Source organism: Antechinus flavipes, chromosome 3, assembly GCF_016432865.1.
Source record: "Antechinus flavipes isolate AdamAnt ecotype Samford, QLD, Australia chromosome 3, AdamAnt_v2, whole genome shotgun sequence".
Classification (NCBI taxonomy): domain Eukaryota; kingdom Metazoa; phylum Chordata; class Mammalia; order Dasyuromorphia; family Dasyuridae; genus Antechinus; species Antechinus flavipes.
Window position 1 is genome coordinate 575,055,842 of NC_067400.1, and position 18,640 is coordinate 575,074,481.

At 39.9% G+C, this 18,640-nt stretch overlaps 1 protein-coding gene across 19 annotated transcripts in view; it reads right to left on the reverse strand.

Moving 5' to 3' along the window:
- EPB41 (erythrocyte membrane protein band 4.1) overlaps positions 1–18,640 on the reverse strand; it is a 210,157-nt gene that overhangs the window by 171,535 nt on the left and 19,982 nt on the right. For 3 of the 19 annotated variants that reach the window (XM_051988007.1, XM_051988011.1, XM_051988005.1), the window contains exon 1: positions 5,137–5,275. The exons of 3 other annotated variants lie outside the window; for them this stretch is intronic. The gene's annotated coding sequence lies outside the window, so the exon portion shown is untranslated. Of the gene's footprint in view, positions 1–5,136; positions 5,279–18,640 lie in introns of those variants that run through there. 13 more of the 19 variants (XM_051988009.1, XM_051988008.1, XM_051988012.1 and 10 more) reach the window with 11 other exon arrangements.

Below are 18,640 nucleotides of genomic sequence, written 5' to 3' on the forward strand. Positions count from 1 at the left end.
ATGGGGTAGATCACTTTATCAAGGATTTACAGGAAGACATGGACAAGAGACTAGAAGGATGAGAAAGCCTAGGTGAATTTTGATCTGCAATAATTAGAGGAGTACCCACACTGGACCAAAAAACATGAAAAATCATGTAAGACCATTTCGTAAAATTTTACAATTGCTGATTTTCATAATAAACTATTATGAATATGGATTTAACTCTATGGAAGTAAGTTAGTCATTGCATGTTTTACAATATGTTCCCAGTTAAAAGACAAAATCCCATTTCCTCTATAAGCTGGAGAAATGAAATACAAGAAAATGAAGTGTTTTGCTTTGGATTCATGTAATATTTAGTAAGCACTTACTAAGTGCCAAGGGAAATAGATATACAGTTAAGAAAGTCCCTGTCCTCAAAGAATTTACAATCTAGAAGAGATGATAAAACAATATAAATGTTAAAGAAATATACTTTATAGTATAGTTACTTATATATCTCGTCACTCCTGGGAAATGGCAACTTCTAAAGGCAAGGAGCCATTTCTAATTGACAAAATCTCCGAGTGAAATGGGACCACAGAGGACACCTAGTACAGCCCAGACACCCACAAAAATGCCCTCTCTACCAAACATGATAACTAATTAACAAGCATTTATTATCTAATTCACTCCTAAGATAGTCCATTTCACTTCTAAATAGTCTAACCTTAAGAAAGAGTTCAAGGCCAAAAATGTAACTACACCTTGCACTTGTTCCTCCTACTTTAATCCTCTGTACCAAGCAGAACAAGTCCAATCCCTCTGCGGTGGAACAGCCTTCCAATTCTTTCCTTAGTTCTCCAATCCTTGTTTCCCTCCTTGCAACCTATTAAAATAGCATTAACATTTTTTGGACAATTCTATGTGGTTACACCTCTCACATACTGTAGGTGAGTTTTTAAAAATCAGCTTCAGAAATGTCAAGTTTACCTTTTATATTTACCTAATTTCACTTTATTCTATTTGACCTAACATTTCAGACAGCTCAACTTTGCATTATTCACACATTTAAGGCATAAACCTGAAATTTGACTTCTTCATTACAAGAGGACCCAGACTCATGCCCATTAAAAAAAAAAACAAAACAAAACAAACACAATAACAACAAAGGACATGGTGCTTTATAAAAGAATGAATGTCCCAAGGAGATGGCAGTCTTGTTTGGAACTTTTTACATGTATTACCTATACACCTGGGCTCACAGTCTCTTTTCAAGTCCTTTACCTTTAAGCTTTCAGTAAACAAACCAATCAATCAACAAGTAACAATAAAGTGCTTTGTTGTTGATGTCAGGTTCTATGGGGCTACAAATATGAGTGAAATAATTCCTGCTCCCAACTTATACACTAATAGGCTGAGAGTCCTTTCCATATGCAACAGAGCTGAACTGAAGATCAAGATCTTTCTTGTGGGAAAAAAAGATCTTGAGAAATTTCAGGGGAGTTTCACTAAAAGCTTATATTGTATTAATATCAGAATTCCCCTTCTCATCTCTGTGCTTTGTATAGGCTACCAACCTCATTTCCTTCCCAACCCTACACCAGTTGTCTCTTGTTTCTCCTCCATTCCTTGGAATTTCTTAATTCTCTTCAAGGTTGAGCTTCAGTGCTATCTCCCACAAGAGCATCTTCCTGATTCCCACTGTCTTCCTCCACTAGGCAATTATTTTGTATAAATTTTGTATAAATTTAAATTTTATTTAAATACTATAAAGACTCTAGACCACAGGACAGAGAAAATATAAATCCCTCAAGGACATAGACTTTTTTGTCTTTGTAGATAACACCAGCACATAGCACAAAGCAGGCTCTTAATAAATGTTTGTTGTATTGAACCTAGGAAATTAAATTTCTGTTATTTGCTATATTCAATCTTCTTGACTACTACTAGAATACTTTCTATTGGCTATCCTCCTTAAAAAGACTATCAATAAAATTCTATATTAAATATGTCTCAGGACGCTTGGAAAAGAGATATTGTGTAAATATATTACCTGTTAATAATGATAACACTAACAATACAATCAATTTCCATATTTCTAGTTTTCAGTCACACAGCTGAAGAAATTAGCTCCTAACTCATTCATCATATGTGACTAATTCTAAAACTTCTGGATTACATCTTGAACAAACTTAAAAACCTGAATGGAAATTGCATATAGTTTTTAGATTCCAAAGAAAATGTTAGCATCCCTCCTGACTAAAGAATCTATATTAATTATAAAATTTAATTTCAAATAAGAACATGTACCAATTTATCTCTTTTCCTTTCCTTGTGATCTAGACCACTGAGAGGCCAAAGAGTTTTTTTAATTTGAAACATGTAAATTGAGAACTGGAAAGAACTACAAGAAATTGCCAACCTTTGCTAAAGAATTAATTTACTGTATCACTGTTTTAACTAAAGGAAATGTAACTCAAACACAAATATGTCTGAAATACAAACACTCTTGATTTTTCACTCATGGTTAGCTAGTTAACAGGGTTGATTGAGTAAAACATTATAAGGAATATTTTCTCCTCAATAAGAACTAAATTTAGCTCCCCCCCCAAACAAAAAAGTCACTTCTAGAATTCTGAGTAGGAATAACAGTAAAAGCTTCCTTATAGGGCAGCTTGATAACCCAGTGGATAGTGCATTGGCCCTGGAGTCATGAGGACCTGAGTTCAAGTCCCACCTTAGACACTTACCACTTACTAGTTGTATGACCCTGAGCAAGTCACTTAATCCAACTGCCATACACAAAAAAGATACCTTATACTTCAGAAATGGAAAACAAACACTATGAAAATAAGATCAAATGAGATAATAATTGTAAAGCCCTTAGCATAATGTATTGTACATAGTTAAGTGCTATGTAAATGTTAGCTATTATCATTGGCTTAGATTTCACAGAGAAAACTATTTTCTAAAAATGCCAATATCCAATATCCAGAATGGAAAGAGGGCCATTTCTTCATGTTTCAGTAGGGATTTTTATTGCAAGAGCAGAATTTGGATTAAATGGGATTAAAAAAAAAGAAAGAAAGAAAAGAAAAATGTTGGCTCAAAGTAAGTGGTTAAACCAACAAAGGTTTCAGTTCAAATTCAGACAGGCAATGAAAAGAGGGAGAAATAAAAAGAATTGCCATATATCCTCATGATGAGCCATAAAACCCACTATAATAATACTCAGAGCATAACCATTTATTTCAGTTTTCCCTAAAAGCAGAAAGAACAAAATAACAGCTGTGAAATCACTCAAATTACTAATAAAAAAAAATTTTAAGCTTAGGATCTTTGAAAAAATCTTCAACACATGCCAAAGAGTCTCTAAAGACTATTCAATTATGACCGAGTTCAGTCAAGAAAACAACAGCATGACAGTCACTATCATGTGGCTAGAAACCAATCCATCAGCAATTTGTTCCACGTGAGATCACTTTCTCTCTCAAGAGAATGCCTGTTCCTAGGAAGAATAAACGTGTTTGGATAAAACCTCACCAGGAATAATAGTTTGATGATGAAATACTGAGAATAAGCCTAGTATCCAATATCTGCATAAGTAAGGTAACAATACAATCTTTAGTAAATTCTACAGGATATGTACATAATATATATAAAATGTGTCTATATAGTCATAATAACAAAAATAAAAACCCTCTGATTCCAGAGAACCCTAAAAACAAAGAATAAAAATATTTAATCTCTCAAATTGAAAAACTGTTATAATCATGTTTTTCTCAAATGCCTCAAACCAATTAGGAAATAGCATATAAAGTACTATGCACTATGTTAGAAGTTAACCCAATAATGAAATAAGCCCCTGTTTGAATCTGAACTGTGTCACTATGAATGAATCATATGACCTCTAAGTATCTCAGTTTCCTTGAACAAATCTGCCAAGAGGAAGGTGCTTTGTAAACTCTGAAGCACTATATAAACTAATATCTCTCAAATGGAATGCCTATGGCATTACAAAGTTTACAATCTGCTCTACTCCCCCCTACACAAATGAAAATATACACACAAGAACAAAAAGCATGTTATAATCAATTATGGAGTGATAACCTTTGCAGAGTTACAGCTGGAAAACTAATCGTGTCATCTCTCCTGAGTCTCATCTTCCTCTTCTGTAAAATGGGAATTATTCATAATAATTGAACAGGATTGAGATGAAGAAAACACTCTGTAAAGATTTACAGAGACAGTGTAGGCAGTGGGAAAGGAAAAGTGCAGGACTTCCTAGTCAGGATCTAGGTCCAAATGGAATGGCCCAGGTGACCCTGGGCAGGTAGTCTGTCTCCAGCAATAGGAGGTGGTTGCACTACATGATCATGGAAGTGTCCCTTCCAGTTCCCAAGCATTGTATCTGCTGAGACAGTACTGGACTTGGACACCCCAAAATCTGAGTTCTAATCCTGCCCCTGGCCCTTAGTGGCCAAGTCAATCTGGACAAATCACTGAATTTCTCAGCCTCAGTGTTCTCATCTGTCAAAAAAGGATAATAAGAGTGCCCACCTCAAGAGTAGTTGTGAGATACAGTGTGTAAGGTGAGTGCTGACCCTTGCTACTGTCATAACAAGAGCTACATTGTTAATTAGGGTTAACAACATCATCTAGCCATCTAGGAAAGGGGGGATGCCAGCTCCGGAGTCAGTCCCTGCCTGGGCCCTGCAGGATCCGCACACCAGGGGAAAGAGACAAGGAAAAAGGAAAAAACTTTTTGGAAATCTTCCTTGCCCCTGCATTCCTCCCCATCCCGGGTTGCACCCCAACATCCGCAAGCCTCCAGAAACCCCCAGGGGAAAACGGGGGCTCGAGCTCCAGCCCCAGACCCGCCGCCAGAGGACCCGGCTTTGAACCTATGGGGTGACCTTGGGCAAGTCCCTCGCCTCTTGGGCCTCAGTTTCCCCAGCGGTGCAAATCACCAGGTTCCCTGTTGTCCAAGAGGAAACCCTTCCTGCAGCGGGGCCTCGGGATTCCGGGGCGCTGCCGCAGACAAAGGCTGCGCTGGTGGCGGCGCCAGGACCGGCCCCTCGGGGACAGCTCCGCGCCCGCCCGGCCCGGCCCGGCCCCGGCCCCGGCCCAGCCCGGCCTGGCCCCGGTTCGCCTCGCCTCACCTCATCTTACCTCACCTCACCTCACCTCACGGTGCACGGCTCGGGATGCTCGCGCCGCTCCCGCTCCCGCCGCCGCCCGAGGAACAATGGCAGGAGGCGCCGCCGCCTCGCGGGCTGCCCGCCTGACTGACTGACTGACCAACCGACCGCCAGAAGCAGCGAGCGAGCAAAGGCAGGGAGGAAGGAAGGAGCGGGCGGCCTGGCGCGCGCGCCTCCCCCTGCCGACGGTCCCCGGCGGCGCCACGGCCCCGGCCCTCGCGGCCCTCACGCGCGCCCGCACGCCTCCCCTTCTCCCTCCCCCTCCCCCAACTCCTCCTCAGTTCCCCCCCACCTCCGCGCCCCACAACATTGTAGTAAACTCCGATTGGACCGCGTTCGAAGGAAGGAGGGGGCCGGGCCCGCGGGCCCCCAGCCCATTGGCTGAGGCCAAGCCCCGGCTGCGCCCTCCCGCCCCCCCTTCCTGAGACCAGTAAGGAGGAAGAAGGGGCGGGAGGGGAGAGAAGAAAAGGGGAGAGGGAGGAAAGGAGCTGGTAAAGCGTGCGCACGCGCGGGCCGAACCCCAGCTCTAAACCCGGGCCGGGTTCTAGCGCTCGCGCCGCACCCACGTGGGAGGCGAGCCCACTGGGATCCAGGCCCTCCCGCCAGGGGAAGGGGGCGGGAGGATGTTCTAGCCTCAGGAGAGGGCGGCAGGCAAGAGGCAGAGAAACAGAAGGGGAGCCAGCTGGAAGCAGGGATGCCAAACGCGGTAGCCCCACCCCTGAGCCCTCCTCTGGAGTGCGGCACTTTTGCCCATTGGCGGAACATGGAAGGGAGCCTGGCACCTGCATCTAGCACCTGGCACTCGCTCCGGCTGGCGCTGGGCCAGACCCGCCGGGGCATCTGGCATCTGATTCACTAGGGTTCTGAAATCTCCCCGGACCTCAGTTTCCTCTTCGGTCATTCGAGTTTGAAACACATCTTTAATCATCCTGCCAACTCTGACTTTCTAGCACTGTCCCCATCCCCTCCCAAAGGGACACATTACTCTCTCTTCCCCGCCCCCCCCCTGCCCTGTCCTGATTGCCTTGTGCTGACAAGTCTCTGGAAGGGAAAAAAAAAGTGTGCATGTATGTATATGTGTGTGTGTATGTGTGTGTCTATATATATAAGTACACAAATACACATATAAATAAATATATATGTATAGATACACATATACATACACAAATACATATATAAATAAATATGTGCATATATACACATATACATACACATATATATGCACATATACATATATATGTGCTCACTACATAACTTTCACGGTAATCTGCATTAACATTCTCTCCATCATTTTCTTGATAATCCACCAAACAAATTGAGCCCCTGTATAATCAATCACTTATAAGGATTATTGATTTTCCAGGCATAGAGGTGAAATGAATGGAAAGCCTGGCCTGGAGTCAGAAAGGCTCTGATACTAACTCTATGACCCTGGGCAAGTCACTTCATCCTGTTTGCCTCAGTTTCCTCATCTGTAAAGTGAGCTGGAGAAGAAAAATGGCAAACCATTTCAATGCCTTTATCAGGAAAAAAAAAATCCAAATAGGGTCAGAAAGAGTTGGATACAACTGAGCAAGTGCTCGTGAAACTTTAACAATTGGCATGCCCAACAAGCATCTCAGATTCCTACTTAAAGCCTATCTGATTCTTAGCAGAGTACCTTATTACCAACCTAACAACTAACTAGCTTACTAGAAGTCTCACACATTATTCCTCTCTCACTGTGAAATTATAGCTGTCGTAGGCCTAATTGCTGCTTACCATAATTCACATTCTATCTCCTTTCCCCCTTCCTTTTGCACAGGCTAACCTACTTCTTTCCTAGAATGTACTCTCTTTTTTGTCGCAAACCCTCAGAATTCTTGGTTTCCTTCAAGACAATTCAAATTGCTGTTGTCTTTTTTAAATCGTGTTTGATTCTTCTTGACCCCATTTGTGGTTTTCTTGGCAAAGATACAGAAGTGGTTTGCCATTTTCTTTTCCATCTCATCATGACTTGCTCAAGAACACATAGCTAATAAATATCTGTGGCCAGATTTGAACTTATATTCTCCTGAATCCAGGACTAGCACTCTATCCATTTCAACACTTACCTGTACCACTTTCTAAATAAAGATCTTCCTGATGCCTCATCTCTTCAAACCCTTCCCCCAACCAAGCTAGTACAGTGATTGGAAAGTTGACCAATAAAACCGGGAAGACCTGAGCTCAAATCCTGACTGACAGATACTACCTCTGTGATTCTGGCAAGTCAAATAATCTTCAGAGTTCTAGACAGCTCTGCAAGACTAGAATTTGCAGGTAACATATTTACCTGCACTCACTGAGGGAATTCACTCACCTGGACAATAACAATATAAAACCAGAGAATCATTCTCATTTTCTCCCTCTCCCTCTCTCTCCCTTTCTCTTTCCCTCTTCTCTATGTCTCTGTCTCTCCATCTCTTTATATCTCTTTCTCTGTCTCTCTCCTCTTTGTGTCTGTCTCCTTTCTTTCAGTCTCTGTGTATGTCTCTCTCTCTCTCTCTTCTCTCTCTGCCTATTTCTCTTTCTCTCTCTCTCTCTCTCTCTCTTCCTTTTCCTCATCTTTCTTTCGTTCTGCCTCTCTCTTTTTCTCTTTCTCCAGTGCTCTGTGTCCTTCTATTCCCAGCATTAAGCATTGGCATAGATAGTAAATAAAAATAAAGGAGGATGGAGAGGACAGTTTTGGACTATGATTTCCATGGTTCCTTCCAACTCTCTGAGCACAAGATCAGTCATTGAGTTGGAAAGTAACTTCAAAATCACTTGGTCCATCCCCCTTACTTTATATATGAAGAAATCAAGTCCCAGCGAGGGGTTAGTGACTTGCTAATAAGAAACACCCCAAAACCTATCTTCTAATTCCCAGCCGAGAACTCTGTCCTACAAAGGTCTTAGAGACTCCCTTACAGGGGATTTAATAACTAGGGAGGATTTTATGTGGTGGGTTTTTTTTTTTGTTTGCTTGTTTCTGGATAAGGAAAGAGGTTCAAAATGGTATGAATATAAATTTTTCTAGGTATCTTGGTGCTGGACATTTTGACCCAGAACTTTTCTTCTCAACATTGAAAGGACTAGTAATTTCCTAGTTGTATGTACAGTAGTCTGTGTCTGGTATCATGGGACCTACACCATGTCACTTCTCTGCTAAACAAATGTCAATGACTCCCTCCTGCCTCCAGGATAAAATAGAAATTCTGTTTGGTATTTTACCATCTGCCTTCAACCTACCTTTCCAGTCTGAGTGCACATTGTTTTTATACACACTCCAAATCCCAGCAAAATTAGACTATTTGTAGTTCCCCAAAATCAACTCTCTGTCCCCCAAATCTCTGTTTTTGCACCTCCCTTCCCTACTGCCTGGGAAACCCCCACTTCTCAGACTCCCTCACTTCTCTTGAGACTCAGCTCATGAGCCACCTTCTAATGAGAAAATCTTCCAGGGAATTTCCTTATCTAGCAATTGTTTTCGTTGCCCATTATTGTACACAGTAGGTGTGTCAATCAATCAAGAAATATTTATTAAACACCAGCTACTACAACTAAACAGATATTATGCTAGGGACACAAGTACAAAGAACAAATATATATGTAAAAATACATATAGCATAAATATAAAGGGAACAATGCAAATATATAGAAAGAGTAGTTAAATGCAAAATTAGAAAGACAAGCTCTATTTGTCAAATTGGTGGAGGGGAGGAAGGAAAGAAGAAAAAGATACAATTCCTGACATCAAGAAGCTTATTCTGGTCATCACAAAATAAGCTTAAAATTATACTAAGACTTTTGGAAAGTCTGTGTTATTCCTGTGAAGGAGAATGTTTTCAAGGCCTACTACAAGAGAATATAATATAAGCAAATTAGAGGAGAGTGGAATATTTTGCCTGGCAGATTCATAGAAAAGGGAAGAATTTAAGACCAAACAAGAACTAGAGACCATTATGGAATGTAAAATGGATAATTTTGATTATATTAAATTAAAAGGGGTTTGCACAAATAAAACCAATGCAGCCAAGACTAGAAGAAAAATAAGAAATTGAAGAGGAAATTTTACAGCAAGTTTCTCTGATAAAAGCTTGATTTCTCAAATATCTAAAAATCTGAATCAAATCTATAAGAATATTAGGCATACTGTAATTGACAAATGGTTAAAGAAAATGAATAGACAGTTTTCAGAAGAAGAAATCAAAGTTATCTATAATTACATGAGGGGAAATGCTTTAAATCACTGTTGGTTAAAGAAATGCAAATTGAAACTACTTTGAAGTTTTTGTTTTTGTTGTTGAAATGGTCCAGTCAGATCCGATTCTTTGTGACTTTATGTGGGGTTTTCTTGGTAGAAATATTAGAGTGTTTTACCTCTTCCTTCTCCAGCTCATTTTATAGATGAGAAAACTGAGGCAAACAGGGTTAAATAACTTGCCTACGGTCACACAACTAATAAATGTCTGAAGCCAAATTTAAACTCAGAAAGATGAGCTTTCCTAACTCTAGGTTCATTGAGGTAATACCTCACATCTATCAGACTGGCTCATATGACAGAAAAAAAAAATGACAAATGTTGAAGGAGATGTAGAAAAAGTGGGATACTAAGGCATGGTGAACTAATCCAGTCATTCTGAGTACCTGTAGGGCACAGGGATTCAGAAATCCCCTTTGACCCAGAAATATTACTACTAGATCAGTATCCCAAAAAGAATAAAGGAAACGGAAAGGAACTTGTAAATACAAAATATTTATAGCAGCTTTTTTGTGGTAGCAAAGAATTGGAAATTGAGAGGATGCCTAACAATTGGGGAATAGCTGAATAAGTTGTGATATATAATTGTGATGGAAGATTATTGTACTGTAAGAAATGATGACTTCCATAAAGGAGGGGAAAAGATTCATATATTCAAAAATCTTTGTAGAAGCTCTTTTTATGGTGGCAAAGAATTAAAAAATGAATAGATATCAATCAATTTGGGAATGGCTGAATATAAAAGTTTATGAAAGTAATGGAATGTTATTGTTCCATAAAAAATGATGATTTTAGAAAGACCTGGAAAGATTTACATGAACTGATGCTGAGTAAAACAAGCAGAACTAGGAATACATTGTATGCAGTAACAGCAAGATTATATCATGATCAATTATGAAAAACTTGGTTCTTCTCAGTGGTTCAGTGATCCAAGATAATCCCAATAAACTTTGGATAGAAAATGCCATCTACATCCTGAGGGAGAATTATGGAGACTGAATCTAAATCAACACTTACTATGTTCACTTTTTTCTTTTTCTTTTTTTTTCCTCTGGTGGTTTTTTCCCCTTTTTTTCTGACATTTCTGTCCCAACGTATATAAATGTGTATAAAAAATGAATATATATGTATAACCAGAAAAAAATAAAACAATAATAAAAAAGAAATGATGATGTCAGAAAAACCCAGGAAAACTTATGTGAGCTGATACAAAGTGAAATGAGAGAATACTACACAGAAACATTGTACAATAATCAACTATAAATTTAGGGTTAGCTATTCTCAGCAATACAATGATCCAAGACAATTCCAATGAAAAATGTTATGCACCTCCAAAGGAAGAAATGATGGAATTTGAATGCAGATCAAAGGATACTAATTTTTTAACTTTCATTATTTTTCTAGGATTTGTTTTCTTTTGCAATGTGGCTAATATGGAAATATTTTGCATGTGCTAATATTTTTACATGTGCAATATTTGCATATGTATAATCATAGTAAATCACTTGTCTTCTCAAGGAGGGGAGAAGGAAGGAAAAGAAAATTTGGAACTCAAAATTTAAATAAATGAATATTAAAAATTGGTTTTACATATAATTGATAAAATAAAATAAAATAAGCAAAAATAAGTAAATATAATAAAATGGATGGAAGAACAATGCCCCAGTAATCAATTCTAAGGCAATCCATCAAGTGGAGAGGGAGGAGGTATGAGAAATGCCTAATGCAGCCCCCAAAGTGTTACCCCATGGCTGCAGGCTAAAGGATAACCCATACCCTGTACAGCTGTCTTCAGTCCCCATAAGTGGCACTCAGAACCAGATGTCATAGCCCACAGAAGCTCCCCTGAGAACCTGGAGTCCGGGACCCTAATCTGCCCTCTAGGGCTCTGGGAGAATGGTGGTTCAGCTCCCATCTGTAGTTTCTCTAACACCAGAACTTGACCTCTCATGGTTTCTACACCTGCCAGCTGAGCCTCCTCTAGCCTTCCCACTGATATATTGCCCCCCTTCAATTCAATACCATGGACAGTGACTAAGTATTTCATGACTTCTGCCTTCCAAACCCTATGTTGGGGCAGGGAAAAAACACAGTGGTAAGTTCTACACAAACCCAATTCACAAACCCCTCTAATTTAAGCTCCTAGCACTGAAAGCTAAGAGAGACCCCCAGAAGACATTTTTTCTTCAATTTCACAGATGAGAAAAATGAAGCCCAGAAGGTGATTTACCATTGTTACACAGGAAGAATTGAACGAGGATTCAAACTCTGACTCCTCATCTACGGCTCTTTCCATTGGGAAGATGAGAACCGAAATAACTGGGATACTAGGGAGAATAATATAAGCTGGACAGAAGGATTCCATATCCCTGGCAATATTCCAGAAGAAAATTTGGGATGGAGTTGGAGTAGCTAGATCAGAAAGAGCTTTATGAAGGAATTGGTATCTGAGCCTTGAAATCTTTCCTTCTGACCTTAAAGTCTGTAACTTAAGATATTTCTCAGTATGTGAAGAAAAAAAATTAAAAGCCAGTCCTAATTTTTCTGCTCCATAGGGGTAAAGAATAGGAGAGATTCCTGCAGAAGAGAAGGTTTATAGAGACCTATATGGCATGATAACATAAAAGAAGTATGTGGGACACCTCTAATTGAGAGAATTAGAACAACAAGTGGCTAACTGGGAATTGGGTGAACCACAATGACTCTATCTTGTGACTCAATTTCGAAGCTAGCTCAGTTACCTTTCTATTCAATTGTAGCTTTGGTTCAATTTCTTTCCTGTTAAGATTTTATTAAATTGCAGAAATTGTGAAAAAAAACTTTATGCACTGTTTTTGAACCCAGCCCACCTATTGTTTAGAGACCCTTAACTAAGGATCTAGGTTATGTTGCCCAGAGACTCAGTCAGATTCCAATTTTGATACAAAGAGTTTCTCACAATGCTACTTTTCAAGCAACCCATATGTCTTATCTTAAGTGGTCAATTAATTATTGTTTCCATGTTCCTTTGATGGAACACAGACATTTGGGGGGGGGGGAGAGACAACTCTTTCTGATTTCAGGAAATTGCACCTGTTCATTCCCACCCTCCCAACTTGGAAAGTCCCTTATCTTTCCTTCAGTCAGAAATCAGATTACTTACTCTTGAATACTGGTTAATTGTATCCTCTTAATTAATTGCTCTTATTTGATTAATTGCTTTAATGCATAAAATCTGTCTCTTCCTGCATTCGGGGTCCAGCCCTACACTGAAGAGGTCTGGTCCCAATGCACTGTTTAAGAAATCAATATGCTTGGAAGCTCCAACCTTTGTTTCCTTACTCATTTCATGTTTTACTTGATGAGGATGAAAGGGGGCAGAGAAAGATTGAATATGACCTGACAGATTCTGAATCCAAAGGAATCCTTCCAGAATCTGGGACACAGAGAGATTAGAGGCCCAGCTGTTCCTGAACTTGTAGGGGAGGAAGGGGGGAAGCAATGCTATTTGCATTGTGGAGACTACAATGGCATTAAGCTGCCTTTGCCCTTTTTTATGTATACCCAACACTTGCCCAGTATCTTACATACAGTAAACACTTCATAACAGTTTGTCCATTGGTTGATTAGAATAAACAATGACCATCTCCAAGTCTGCTTAGGTAGAGAAGAGAAGGATGTTTACATTTATAGAGCAGATCATAAGATGCCTATTATTGGCTGCTAATAACCTCTTCTGGACACAGAGAAAATAGAGGAAAGAGGGGAAATTAAGAAAGAGGAAGGGGAAACAGCCTACTGAGCCTTAGAAAAGGGAAGAGAATTCAAGACTCCAAGAAGAAAGTTCTATGGCCCTTGGTATACAGAGCAGGAAAAAGCCTTAAAAGATCATACACTAGTCCTATTCTGCCCCAGTTTTATAAATCTGGAAACTAGGTTGCCAAGAAGTGAAGAACTGGTCCAGAGTCCTATCAATTTTTGGCAAGGCTGAGTTACTCCCTCAGTATCCTGACTCTCTGGCCAGCTCTTCCCTCCATACTGACCTAAGCATATCTGGCTTCCTAAGCCCCAGTCAAGATTAATGCCACTGCACTCTTGGACTCCCTCACATCAGAGAGGAGGATACTTCCTAAGACCATGCATTACAGGTGCTCTCAAATATGCTCAATATGTCAGATATTACTGGTTCATTGTGTTATCTTGAAGCCTCGGAAGCTTCAATTTTGGGGGGAGACTGAAATAACTATTATAAAGACAAAAAATCAATAAACTTTTTTAAAAAGCAAATTGAAAAAACAGGAGAGAATCAGACAGTCATTCTGAAAAATCAAAGTACCCAGGTCACAATTCCACTTATAAGGGCCTTGCTTGGGTAAGTTCCAACAACCTTGGACCTCAAATTTTTCCTGTGTTAAATGAAAGATTGATGACCCTCAAGATCCCTTCTAGCTCCAGATCTCTGATCTGTGATACTTCTGTCCCCAGGGAAGAACTAGGGAACAGATTTCAGCTGAAGTTCTAGGGCACTGAAATCAGAGGAGGGAACAGAAATGCTAGTCTCTGGGGATGAAAAGAGGAGGGATGAGGGGAAGAAAGGACTTAAGGAAGCTATAACCAGGGTACCTGGCTCATCTTTGATTGGTCATTAATTTCCAGACCACAATTTCCTCATCTATCCAATGGGGATAATTGAAGTCCTAGCTTCTTCACAAGATGGTTGGGAGGATCAAAACAAGCTAATGGATATAAGAATTCTCTGGGAATTAAATCTCTAACCAAATGAGTGGAAGCAGGTCATCCTCACCATTATTTTAATCTTCTTTTAAATAAAAAATCAAAGGCACAGGAAAAAAATTATCATACTATTTTAAAAACTCAGGGCAATCAACTTCTCTTGTCTCCTTGTGAGGGTTCTAGTACTGGCCTTGTCATTGCCTAGTTTGTGTGACCTGGGAAAACTTGTTTATCCCTAAGGATCCCATCTTGGCTCTGACATATAGGGCCCTCCCAACTCTGACATCCCGTGTTCTAAGGGCCCTCCCAGCTCTGTCATCCCATGTTCTAAGGGCCCTCTCACCTCTGCTCTCCTGGGTTCTAAGGGCCCTCCCAATTCTGATATCCTGTGTCCTATGGGTCCTCCCAGCTCTGAAATTGTGTTCCAAGGTCCCTCTCAGCTCTGACATCCTGTGTTCTAAGGACCTCCCAGCTCTGAAATTCTGTGTTCTAAGGTCCCTCTCAGTTCTGACTTTTTATCTTCTAAGGTAGTCCATAAAATAAAATTCTATTCCAATCATGCCATTTCCACTCCATCCAACATCTCCATCCACTGCCTCCCTATTAGAAAACTGGACTTTTCCCCTGAACCGCTATTAATTAGTCCATTTAATAAAAATACCAAAATGGCTTTGATAGGCCAGCTTCAGCCTTATCTTGCTCAATTTCAGGCCTCCACAGCAGTACTTGATATCTTCAGCTATACTACAAATGTGTAACTCTACCTTTCCTTTTAAGCTCCCTTTTATATATTATCTTCTTCTATTAGAATGTAAGCCTTTTTTATGAACAGGTTTTCAGGTAAAGAAATCAAAGCTACAGTCACATGAAAAAATGCTCCAAATTACTATTAATTAGAGAATGGCAAATTGAAACAATTCTAAGTACCATATAATAACTAACGGATTGGTTAATATGACGAAAGAAGAAAATGACAAATATTGGAAGGGATGTGGGAAAATCGGGACACTATACTACTGGTAGTTGTGAACTTATGCAACCATTCTGGAAAGCAATATGGAATTATGCCCTAAGGACTTAACAATATCAATATCAGCTCCATATCCCAAAGAGATTGAAAAAGAACAAAAAAAAGGACCTATATGTACAAGAAAGGGAATTACTGAATAAGTATATGCCTGTGATGGAGACCATTGTACTATAAGAAATGATGAGTATGGGAAGACTTATGTGAATTGATGCAAAGTGAAATGAGCAGAACCAGGAGAACATTCTACACAATAACATGAATATTGTATTATGATTGTGAATGACTTACTTTTCTGATCAATACAACGATTCAAGATTATTCTGAAGGACCTATGATAAAAAATGCTATTCATCTCTAAAGAAAGAACTGGTGGAATCAATGCAGATCAAAGCATACAGAGTTTTTTTTTTAATACTTTCTTTACTTTTCTTGAGATTTTTTTTTTCATATTTTCTTTCACAACATGGCTAAAATAGAAATATGTTTTGTATAAGTATACATGTATAACCTTTATCAAATTTCTTGCCTTCTCAATGATGGAAAAGAAAAAGGAGGGAAGGAGAGAATTTAAAACTGAAAATTGTAAAAAAAAAAAAAAAAAAAAAAAAAAAGAAGGTTAAAATTGTTTTTACATGTAATTGGGAAAAAATATTAATTTTTTTTTAATTTAAATTAAAATTATTTTTTAAATGTAAGCTCCATGAGGGTAAAGACTCTCTTGATTGCTTTTCTCATTTATATCTCCATAATGAATACTTCATTGCTAGAGTCTGACATTTTCTGTTCTAGAAATCCTTCAGCTCTGACCCTCTCTGGAAAAGCTTCTTAAACTGTGGGTCAAGACTCCATATAGAGTCATATAACTGAATGTGGAGGTCATGAAAAATTTGGCAACAGTAAAAGGTATCAAATATTCTGCCAAGATTTAATTCTTTGTGTAAAAGTAACAAGTACATCTACCTCATTAGCATACAAATTTGCCTTTGTCTTTAATAAATGGAAAAATTATATGTATACCAAAAGATTATTTTAAAATAATTTTCTTTATGATTTATCATTAGTAAATGTTTGATTTGTAAACCTACATACCCAGGTCAAAAGGGATCACAAAAGGAAAAAGTTTAAGAAACCTGTTCTGTGGTATCACCTTTGCCATTTGGAGTCTACATAAAAGCAGACAGATAGGGCAGTGTTGTGAGCTGAGCAAACCGTGGCAAGGCAATCCCAAAAGTCTCTCCTTCCCCTTCCTTTTCCACTCTCCTGCCTCCACCCACCAAAATCGTCATTTCCTATACAACACTTCAGGACTTGCACAAAGAGTGGGCGGGGGCCATTCTTTCTCCAAGCTTATATATTAATAGAGTATGGTCCAATTACTATTTAGCCTCATGTGCTTGGGACCTCAGTGCATCAACTCAAGCCTCAGCCCATTACACAGTGTTGATAATAAAAGATGAGCACTTCAGCCAGAGGAGGGAAAGGAATCTGCTAGTCACCCCTGTGCCCCATCCCCAGGGGCAGTACCCTGCTGGCTTGGTCCTGTCTGTCTTCACTGGGAAGCAAGGCATGGTGTTCCTATTAGACAGGCCTTTCTATGAACAGTGGACTTAGAAGCCCAGCATTCTTGAAATGGTTTTTCTTGAATGAAAATTCTTCCCATCAGCATCACCTCCTCTTATCCTGTCCATGGCTGGAAAAATATCCTTGGGACTTCTCCTCAGAGAAACCCATGGAGGTTTCATAACCAGTTGTGCCCTGGAGTTCCCCTTGCAACTGGGCTGATAAAATCAGGGATTTCCTGGGCATAAAGCTCAAAATCAAGAGACCTGTTGCCCAATCCCAATTCTATGTCCCTCAATGATGTTGAGCAAGTTACTCCTCCTTACCCAAACCTTTAGATTATCTCTAAATCCTTTTAGTGCTAGTGCTAAAGACCTATGACCTAAGCCTCAGAAAAAGAATTGTAAAAAAAAAAAAAAAGTACTGGATTTAGAATGAAAAGACCAGGTTCAAACGCTGGCCTGGCTCTCTTGAACAAGTGATTTCCCTTGTCTAAACTTCAGTTTCTGTTCTTTACTTGTAAAAAGAGGTCAAACTAGATGAGCCCTAAGGTGTCTTTTAAGCTCTTAGTCCATGATGATGGCCCATAGAATCAGGTGAGAAGAATGGAGTGTTGGGGAAAGTGGGAAATCTGATGGAAAAGGGGATAAAGAAGTAGAGATAAACAGGCCAGAGACCCAGAAAGTTGTGGAGACAGCAGCAGAGACGGCACCCGGACATCCCTGGCTTTTAGCCATTCCTCGCTTTATGCTCCCAAGCAGCTGCCTAATTGACTCAGTGTTGCCTTCCAACTTTGGCTGGGGGTGGGGACAACAAAAAATTGTAATAAAAGGAACAAAATCTTGCTTCTGCTGAGCATATTTTCAAAGCGAACACTTGCCGGGTGGGTGCTGTCTGCCAAACACCACCGCAGCATGGTTTTCTGCTGCTATTTCTGCTGCCATACAAAAGGGCCTTGTCAGGGTAACCCTGCTGTCTCTAAACGCTAATTACAAGTAATGATATAATAACTGTTGTGGGCCCAGCAGTGGAACAGCACTGACTCAAAACGCTGTATGTTTTAGGAACAACAGATCTGGGACTCCCATTGAAATGGAAGGTTTCCTAGTAGCTCACCAAGAGGACACATGTCAGAACTAGGAGGAAAGGTTATAAACCAAAATGTCAAGGCTGGAAGGAAGATATCTTAGAACACAAGATGTCAGAGCTGAAAGGGCCCTTAGAATACAAGATGTTCTGACATCTGGGAGACTCTTAGAACCCAGGAGGTCAGAGCTGGGAGGGCCCTTAGAACCCAGGAGGTCAGAGCTGGGAGGGGCCTTAGAACCCAGAATGTCAGAGCTGGGAGGGCCCTTAGAACCCAGGAGGTCAGAGCTGGGGGGGGGCCCTTAGAACCCAGGAGGTCAGAGCTGGGAGGGGCCTTAGAACCCAGAATGTCAGAGCTGGGAGGGCCCTGGATGTCAGAGTTGGGAAGGCCTTAGGATATCAAGCAAAATTGTTCTAGAAAGAATACTGAACTCTAAGTCATGGGACCTGAGTTTAAACAGCTTTGCTCCTTAATAGCTGTGTCACCAAAAAGCCTATAGTGAGTGTAGGGGCCCAAGGAAATATGGAAGTAGCCTTGTTCCCTTTTACGGCCAATCTTAGGGGAGCCAGGATCTTCCATTCCAAACTTATTGAATATGTTCAACAATGACACACAATCTTAGGAAATGTGAGTTCCAGTCCAGAATCAAAATATCAATGCATTTGTTTGTTAAAGCTCTTCACAACCTAACTCCTTCCTCTTTCTAGTCCTCTTACCTTTTATTCTTCTTCCACTACTACCATACCATGCTCAAGCTTTAATGACCTACTTGCTGTCCCTGAAAATGATAAGCTATTTCCAATCCCTGTACTTTTATACTA